The following is a 9,366-nucleotide window of genomic DNA, read 5'->3' as shown; positions in this document are numbered from 1 at the left end:
AAATCTTAGCTAATAATCCATATTTAAATAGTATACAAGTTTTAAGTTCATAATTCTATAAGGCAATATTTTAAAAAATCTTGAATTTCCCCCATTGTGACACACGTGACACATTTTCTCTAGGTATCTTCTCTATATTTTATCCAACACTCCTCCAAAATGTATGAGATTATACATAAATTACTCACTATAAAGTTGTCATTGCTCAGGCAAACCATAATTTGTATAGCCTTCAACAGAGCTATCAAATAGAAAATCAGACCCCCTCCTGTCACATCCTCTTTTTCAGGATTTGCTAATAGTTCTCTCTTACGGTTGATTATATATTACCTATAACCAATAGAAAGTCAAAGTTTTCATCTATCAAATGATGCATTATATAACATTTTGTTCTGAACAGATAAGCATCAATTTCACTCGGAGTACGAGCTTTGTTCCCATGGGAAAGTTAACAACTAGCTTGGAGGAATTTATAATAGCTTTGTCACAGAGTTAGAAAGTCAGAAAGATTTTGAGAGTTATAGAAAAGTATCTACTTTTTGCATGTTTGGTGCATTATTTAGTTAAATAAAAATTATTTAGTGCATTATTACCATTAGTATATAAAAAGTAGGGTTAACTGTCATCAACAGTGGACATTAAAAAAGACCTTTATTTCTTGTTTTTCATGTTTACTCTTTATCGTATTATAAAAGTAATTAAAATGTAAAAATAGGGATCTTTTTAGGATAGTTAAGATTAAATTGGTAAAATAAATAATAATAATATAATAAAAATGTTTCACAAGGCACTCACGCAAGCAGCTCATGGGTAATTTATTTCGATAGCATAACATGAGCTGCAAGTGAGCGATTTACAACTTATAATGGCACAAACAGTAGTTAGACATGGTTCAAAGGCAATAAAGCAATAAAATTTAATTATAAATAGATATATACTGTTACGAGCTTAAAGCTACTTAGGATAAATGAATGTAGTTTCATGTGACAATTTGAAGTCATTGTAGAGAGAAAAAAAAGGATAATTTAGATTTATTTCGATTTTTTGTTTTGGTGGTTATGAGGTCAGTCAAATTGACCAATCCCATATAGAGACAGGGTAGAGAAGATAATCTATAAAATATAAAGTTTTATTGAAAAAAAATGTTTGAAATATATTAAGGAGGTTTTAGGGATTACACAAAGGAAATTTGAGATGAATAAAAACAGTGGTTTATATTTACATGAAAAGTTATTTGTACACAGACTTCAAAACATGTACCTAATATATTCATGGATAAATCTTTATTTTAAATTATTGAAAATACTTGAAAAAAATATGATTTTTTGTATGTGAAAGACTTGTAATGTTAGCTGAAAGACTGCCAAATTTTGTGAAGATATATACACTATATTGAAAGTTAGAAGTATTAAATCTATAAAGATTTTAAACGAGTTCAAGGAAGTCACATGGTCTGTCAAATTGATCGAGCCTGTATTGAGAGAGTTAAAGTAGTGTCCTTTAATAATCAAAATAAATAATGAAAGAAAATCTGTGCATTACTGCCAGTGTAATCTGTTTTTTTGTTCCACTTTAAAGTAGTGTCCTTTCATAATCAAAATAAATAATGAAAGAAAATCTTTGCATCACATTCGGTGTAATCTATTCTTGATCCCATAGAACCTACTACCATCTAGCTGACACATATTTGTCAATAAAATGTCAAACACTTTTGGTGAGATGGAAAAATCTTACAACTTACATCACCACTAACTTTATAGCAATCAGTTCTTTCATATCCTGAAACAGCTGTTTATTAGTTGTTCATGAATTTGAATTTATAATAAGCAAAATCCTCAAATTAGCAACATATGGAAACATGCAAATAGCTCTAAAATGGCTTAGGTGGTGATGAGTTAATCTTAAATTAGTGTCCTTTCCTAATCAAAATAGATATTGAAATAATTTCTTTCTTGGGATCACTTATATTTTGTAGATATTGCCATATTGTTGTTTACAAAAGGACTTTGTACTTACGAATAAGAGTTTACCCACAGCAGACCAGTGTTTCTGAAAGATATTCAGTCATTGTAGAAAACAAGGCATAAAAGTCACCCAAATCATATAAAAATTGGCCAGTTAAAGTTTAAAATTTTCTGAAATGAAATAGCTGGGTATCTAGCCCTGTTTGTCAGGCAAGAATTTAACATAACTCGAATTGGACCTTAGCACAAAATTTATGTAAATTCCATTCTTTTGGAGTTTTTTTTTTTTTTTTAAGTAAAACGTCTCTTAGAACATAAACTAAAAAATATATATATTGTATTAGAAAGGCCAAAAATGCTTGAAAAGCATCAGAACTTTTTGTCACCAAAAGACCAATACTCTTACTGGAAATAATAGATCTGATCTATGGATTTTACAGCCATTTTTTTATCCATCATTCAATTTGTGTTTTTAATAACTGCTTACATAATGCAAATGTTAAATTTGTACACATAAAACAACTGGCAAATATACTAATCCAGTTATTGTAAGTTTTATTATTTATTTATACTCCAAGTTTTATTCATGGAAATCCTACTCCGCATAAAGTACTTCTAATGCACTCTAACACATTGTCCATAGGGCAGTAATATTTCTTTCCACAGATGTATTTCCTCTTTCATTCATGAATACTATTTAGAATGTTTCCCAGGTGCACAGTGCAGAGCATGCTAACATTTTTACATGTCAATTTCACAAGCCATGGAGTCCTGAACTGCCTAGCCATTAAACAAGGCATACCACAGCCATGAACAATCAAACCGAAATCGATAATTATGCCTCTGATGTAATCAGTGCCATAACCCAAGCCATCAAAGAAGCATCTCCAAGCAATTTAACAACTCTTGACCTACGATCCTGGAAACTTATTATTGAAATTCATAAATTAATAATTACCTGCAGACGACTTCATACGAATGTGTGACATTATGCTTAAACCATCCATTAATGCCATGAATATAATCTTATTAAGAAACTTGTATTACAACAACAACATTACAACTAGGTAAACTTCTGCCTATCAATAGATAAATCAAAACCCAAACCTTCCAAATTCTGGCATAAATTTAAATATGTCACAAACAACACCATAAATAAAATTCAATTAAATAACAACACTGCCACTACTCTGATAACGAACAATTTGGACATTTTGCCCAATATTTTGAAAGTACCCTTGTAACCCCAAATCTCACCTCATTTGCCAGTTTCTTTATGCCTGCTTTTGCATAATATTCCTCTTTCCAACATGGATCAGGTATTCCCATTTTTGCCCTTCACTACTTGGATTCCACGGATATGTGTCTTTTGTTTTCACATTGTCCATTAATATTTTGCCGAATCTCGGGCTTATTTGTTGCAAGAGCCTTGTTTTTCCTTCCATTTTCTTTCTCCCCATCTAATCATCTTTATTTCTTCACAACTTCTTTGTTCATTCATTCCATCACAACTATAAACTCTACTGAAGCAGTTTGCATGTAACTGTTTTTCATCTTGCTTTAAGTTTTCTTTCATTCTGTCCCAGTTAACTTAATTTCTTTGTTTCTAGATGTATTTTGTCAGATTGCTTTACTTCTGGCTTTCACCTCCCTCAATCTCCTCTTCAGGACCTCTGTCATGCATCTTTTTTGCTTATGATGTTTTTTGTATTATATATTTTTTTTAGGGTGGGTAGGGATTCTTATATATATTGGCATCTTGAGCTGATAGAGCTCTTCTGCAGTCATTTCTGCTTACTTTGGTTTCTTTCTCTTGGGACTAGGGAGCTCCATCAAGTTTTTCATTGTATATAGCCTCAGGTCTTATTGGTGGATCGACTACCTCCATAAAGCGTGGTCTCTTTCCACTGAGTGGTTTCTTCATCCCATAGTGTTTTTAGTGGATTTGCTCCCACTTTGGGCATCCTATCATCACTGCCTTTTCACTTTCACTAATTTGGTATCCACTCCCAGACTATACAGCTCTGGCTGAGGATGCTTTGTGTCTTATGCAATTCTACTTCTTTTTATATATTTTGGACATATTTCTACTTTTTTTGTCCTTGAGGGAGCTTCTCACTTTTGTCTTGACATCCTCCCCATTTTTTTTAACAGAGACAGGTTCATTTTCTTCTTGAACCATCCCAAAATTTGAGTGGCTTGGGAGAATGTTTGGATGTTTTTTCCCTTCATTTCCCTTCCTATATGGTCATTCTGATCCATATCATCTGTACAGAATATTTTCCAGTGTCTTTTCTTGGCATGGGATTTCTTTTCCTCTAGTAACTTATCCCCTTCCATTTTTCCTGTTTGGATTATACACCTCATCCAACTAGTTTTTTGTTCTGTGGGTGATGACCCTTATTTTTCATCTCTTCTTCCACCATGATTGTTATCTCATGGCTTCTCTTGCATCTAACCATTGATGTCTCCTCTATGAGATCTTGCAGGTGAAGATGTGGATGCATGCCAACAAATTAGAATTCCATTACGTACACAACAGAGAGGTTTCATCTACTTTGGCTTTTGTCTCCCTCCAGTCACTTTTTTTTTTCCACACTTCACAGTGGCTCTGATGGAGAGTTTTTTCAGGTCTCACAACCACATTATTCATTATATATAAAAATGATGGAGATGATAGAACCCACCAAGTGGCCATATTGCATCACAGAGAATACTTATCCAAAATATACATTGAGGGGGGAATACAGAAAGTGTTAAGCCCAGTTCAACCCTTCTTAGTGTCTGCTGTTGAGATGGGGTTTTCTGTAAGACTACTTTGGTGGTTTCTGTATATATATATATATATATATATATCTCTTCCAGGCCATTCTGCACTTTACAAAAAAAAATGATAGTGTGCCTGCCCTCATATCAGGCTTGGGCCTACTGCCCTTAGTCGTGGTAACTCATTGCACTGTCTCAGTGTGGTACCTAATTCCAGGTGATTGTGACTGATGACAATGATCCATGCATCTCTCTGATATTTGCTCTTACTCGATTTCCTCTCATTTCTTCTGTTCAATTAAATGATTAGTACAGTGTTTTTCAAACCATTGTATCTACAAGCAACCAAAAAAAAAAAAGGCAGCCATTTGGCTTCTGTCTAGTCAGCAGTCCAAGAAGAAATGTGCAATGTCAAATAAACCAGTAATTAAGAGTATAAAATGAGGCATGCTGATTCAAAGTAATTAATTTTTTACTCACTGTGCACTAAAATAGTGAATACTGTGTACCAAATAATTACTGATCTTATACCCATAGTAATTTCATTCTCTTCTACCTTCAACAAGTATAAGTGACACTTGCTTTTAAGTTTAGTGAGCCTTTGTACAGTGAAGCTGTACCTGAAGTATCTATGTGCTTATCACCTAAATGTAATTGTGTACATTCTGTTCACCACCATGGGATTGATTAGTTTCATATAGTTGTATTCATGTAAAATTGTAAACTCAAATCCAAGAATTAAGTTTATCTAACTTATGCTAACCTATATGTACTAGTAATCTCACTAGTCACTTATTTATAATCAATCTCACAATGTGAAACATAGTGCTATTCTGAGGGCACTTAAAAAATATTTTTAATACATATTATATTAAGGTAATTAGCTTTATTTGACTAATAATACTAATGTCCACAGAAAATTAAGTAAAGAAATATCAGAACTCACTAGAGGGAGTACTTTTGAACATCTTTTTAAACATGGAAAAAATTTAATTAGTCAAAAAGGTTCTACAGTTAGTATTTTTTATTTGTTTTGGAAAAATCTTTAAAATAAGTACACTAACTCACTAGCTCTCATTTTTCTTTAATTTTTTTCAAGGAACACCATTATTATTTGTCAAACTTCTACATGTGTTTTGAAAAATTTTATTTCTAACAATGGAAGACATATTCAGTTAACTGACACCTGATGTAGATCTATGCCTAAAGGAATTGTATTTTCTAATCAATAATTATTTTTTGTAGGATAATAAAGTTTATCAATTTTATAGAAGAAGAAGTTTGAAAATGTCAAAGTAATATTTTTATTTTCATCAACAAAAATTCAGTAGTTTTAGTCTTCTGGAAATAAGTTCTTTTGTATGGAGAAAGGCAGGAAAATATTTAAATATATCTTCAGCTTGTTACAGGTTGTGTGTTATTTTGCATTTATGATGTACATTTTCATGTACAACATTAGAATTATAGATTAATGTCAATTCTATATGTTAATTCTAACTTTTACATACATTTTGAGTACAAATATTTCTAACATTTATTTAATGTAATTAATGAGAAAGATGAAAAGAACATAAGTTTTCATTTCTGCACAGTTCCGAGAAGTTTTGCTTGTAAACAACTCACTTGTCAGTTTTTTTTTTGGACTTTTTCTGCCCATCCCAAAGAATAACATTACTTTTTATAAGAACTTATCATCCCTTGATCCATTTCTTGGTTTTCATGCATTTTCCATGTCTTTTTGCAGTTTGTACAAACAAGCCTTGGTTGACACCTTTGTACGAAGTCACATGAAGTGGTTTGATCATTTATTAATGAAATACAGCTTTGAAAACAGCTAAGACGAGTTTGGATGTGATTGGGTAGAGAAAGGATTAGCCTTTCACATCACAGTATAGTAAGAATATTTCTAGGTTTGCAAAGTTTTTATACATTTGAGCATGATATACATCATAAATCTACCATTCTAAATAGTGTGCTTATATGACAATAATTCAGATATTTCAGAGTCCTGAAGAAGGGACTGTATTTGTAGAGCAATAAGAATCATGATTTTTAAAAAAGTTACTATTCTGCACTTCCTTTACTGTGAAAGATTTTGTTTGCAGGTGTATAGGATAGCTTCTAATTTGTCCTGCTCAAATCTGGATATGTAGAACTGGTAAAAATTACACAACAAATATGGGTTACTAAGGTAGAGTGAGAAGAAATTTTGTAAAACCCGTTTTTTTTTTGTTGATTTTTCTAATATGAAGAGGACAGCCATTAGTTTCTGTTATTAGTTTAAAAAGATCTGTCAAGATAGTAAATATGTGTATTATTGCATAATTCATGACAATACACAGTGCCTCAGCTCTAGTTATACTAGTCCATTTAGGAATAGGAACATCAGACAAGCCTTTGTTTCCTAATATGTAAAGGATCAGCTCTGGAATAGTTAGACTGCTTCTAAGTCTGTTTTCACCATCAACATCAGAAAAGCTGGGTAGACATTACAAACATCTGTTGAAGATTCCACATCACTTTCAGTGATTTCAGGAGCACTAGTAGTTTGAAAAAGAAAATATATTTTCAGTTTCTAGCATAGATATGCGTAACACATTCATTTACACTTCAGAGATCAATATTCATGTCAGATGCTTTTGTTTTGTTTTAGTAGAAGCACTTTAATAATGCAAAGTAATATCATATAGAGTATTTATGGGCATATATGCATATTTAACTAAAATATGTATGATGATGCACATTAGTATCATTGGCAATGCAGCTAAAATTTTTAGAGTGCTACGTGATGTACTTGTGCATCACCTATGTTTTATATCTTGTTATGGTTTTTGGTAAGGATAAATCATAGTCATGGGAATATCTCGTTTGAATATGTCCCATATGAAGCAATAACCCTAAAAAGGCTTTCAGCTCATCAAGAATAATATTGTTCTGTTGTGTAATGTATGAATTTTCATATGCTCCATGAAAACATAACTCTTCAGAATATGCATTGTTTTAATAACTAAAAGGTTGTAAAACTCCTCATTAGTAAACAAAGAGAAAAAACTGAATGGAGTGTCAACTTTTAACCTTGGAGTTCCACTATATTGCTGTACCAGCATCACTAGGCCTTGCACTAGGCTTGCTGTATTCATTTTCAAGTGATGATTCATTCAGTTATATTGAAGGAATTTTATTCTTTGTTATCAATGTCACTTTCTTCAGTTGAAAAATACTTGTTCTTACTTTCTGAGAAAGACAAATTCTCCAAATTGTCTAATAAACAGTAATATATTTGTCACCATCAGAGTTTCTGTGAGACTTTGAATTCTTCTTCTAGGCATCTTTGAATCATCACTATTTTTATCCATTTTGTGAAAGCCAACCAGAAAATATATGTAAAATATACTTTAAAATCAAGCAAAATATCTACAATAGGAGACGTATCATCAAGTGCCATCAGAGCAGAACTGACCTCTAATGCACGCTGACTCCAACTAAATGTATGTGCTTCAGCGTTTTAGGTGATGTGCATATGTGTAGGTAGTACATGTGTGGTGAATGTATTAACTAGTACAATGAATTTATATTTTGCCACCTCAGGCCTTTGTTTTTAGCAGACTGTAATGCCCATTAAAACAGTTACACAATTTCACCATAGTATGCATATCTTTTCTCCTTTAGGGTCACAATATTCTATACTTTGACAAACTGCTGGTAAATTGATGTAGCATATAATAGAACAGTCAGGATTGGTAACCATATTTTACTTTATTATTAATTTGCAGTAAATAAAGTACATATTTATACTTGAATACTTTAAACTTCCAATACGTAATAAGAAATAATTTAATTCTCTTTATCCCTTTTAATATTGTTCTTTAACACCTTACTACGTATGCTTGCATAGATGGATTATGTAAACAGTTTGCAACATTTTAAACAACTTGTTACACTTTTCACTATAAGTTAGCAATTTGATCTCACATAAATTACTGCATGAAAAGAAGTGAAAATTGAAATACAACCATGAAACTTTTTGGCAGTGTATGTACACTTAAGCTATATATTCAGTTATATTGAAGGAATTCTATATTTCGTTATCAGTGTCACTTTCTTCAGTTGGAAAATACTTGTTTATCTTTCTATGCATGGGCTTTGAACCAGCACTATTTTTATCCATTTTGTGAAAGCCAACCAGAAAATATATATGAGATATATTTTACAATCAAGCAAAATATCTACAAGAGGAGAATATCATGCAAGTGCCATAAGAGCAGAACTGAATTCTAATGCATGCTGACTCCACTGGTATTTAGCGTGTTTATACAAATTACATATTTGTACTTGTTAAAGAGTGAATATATTAATTATGACTGGTCACACTAAAGGCTGACCAATGCAGACTTTGACTGTTGGAAGCTGTATTACAGTCCAATGTAGCTCACTGCAACCGACTGACACTGTCTTACAGTCTGATATTCAGACATAAGGCCAACTGATGCTGTATTACAATACCACACTCAGTTGTAACTACTGATGGTCTAGCAGGTCAACCTGTCCAAATGTTAACCAACTAGAATACTACAATGAAACTTTTTTTTGTAGCTGTATATACATTTAAGCTAGCTATATATATATATATATATAT

At 32.0% G+C, this 9,366-nt stretch overlaps 1 protein-coding gene across 12 annotated transcripts in view; it reads left to right on the top strand.

Moving 5' to 3' along the window:
- LOC106461524 (zinc finger protein 501-like) overlaps positions 1-9,366 on the top strand; it is a 25,503-nt gene that overhangs the window by 8,894 nt on the left and 7,243 nt on the right. For 3 of the 12 annotated variants that reach the window (XM_022388508.1, XM_022388509.1, XM_022388512.1), the window contains one exon: positions 6,475-6,640. The exons of 3 other annotated variants lie outside the window; for them this stretch is intronic. The gene's annotated coding sequence lies outside the window, so the exon portion shown is untranslated. 6 more of the 12 variants (XM_022388511.1, XM_013921353.2, XM_022388514.1 and 3 more) reach the window with 6 other exon arrangements.

The sequence above is a fragment of the Limulus polyphemus genome, unplaced genomic scaffold (assembly GCF_000517525.1).
Source record: "Limulus polyphemus unplaced genomic scaffold, Limulus_polyphemus-2.1.2 Scaffold978, whole genome shotgun sequence".
In the NCBI taxonomy this organism is placed as follows: Eukaryota; Metazoa; Arthropoda; class Merostomata; order Xiphosura; family Limulidae; genus Limulus; species Limulus polyphemus.
This window is presented reverse-complemented; position numbering and strand designations above follow the sequence as displayed.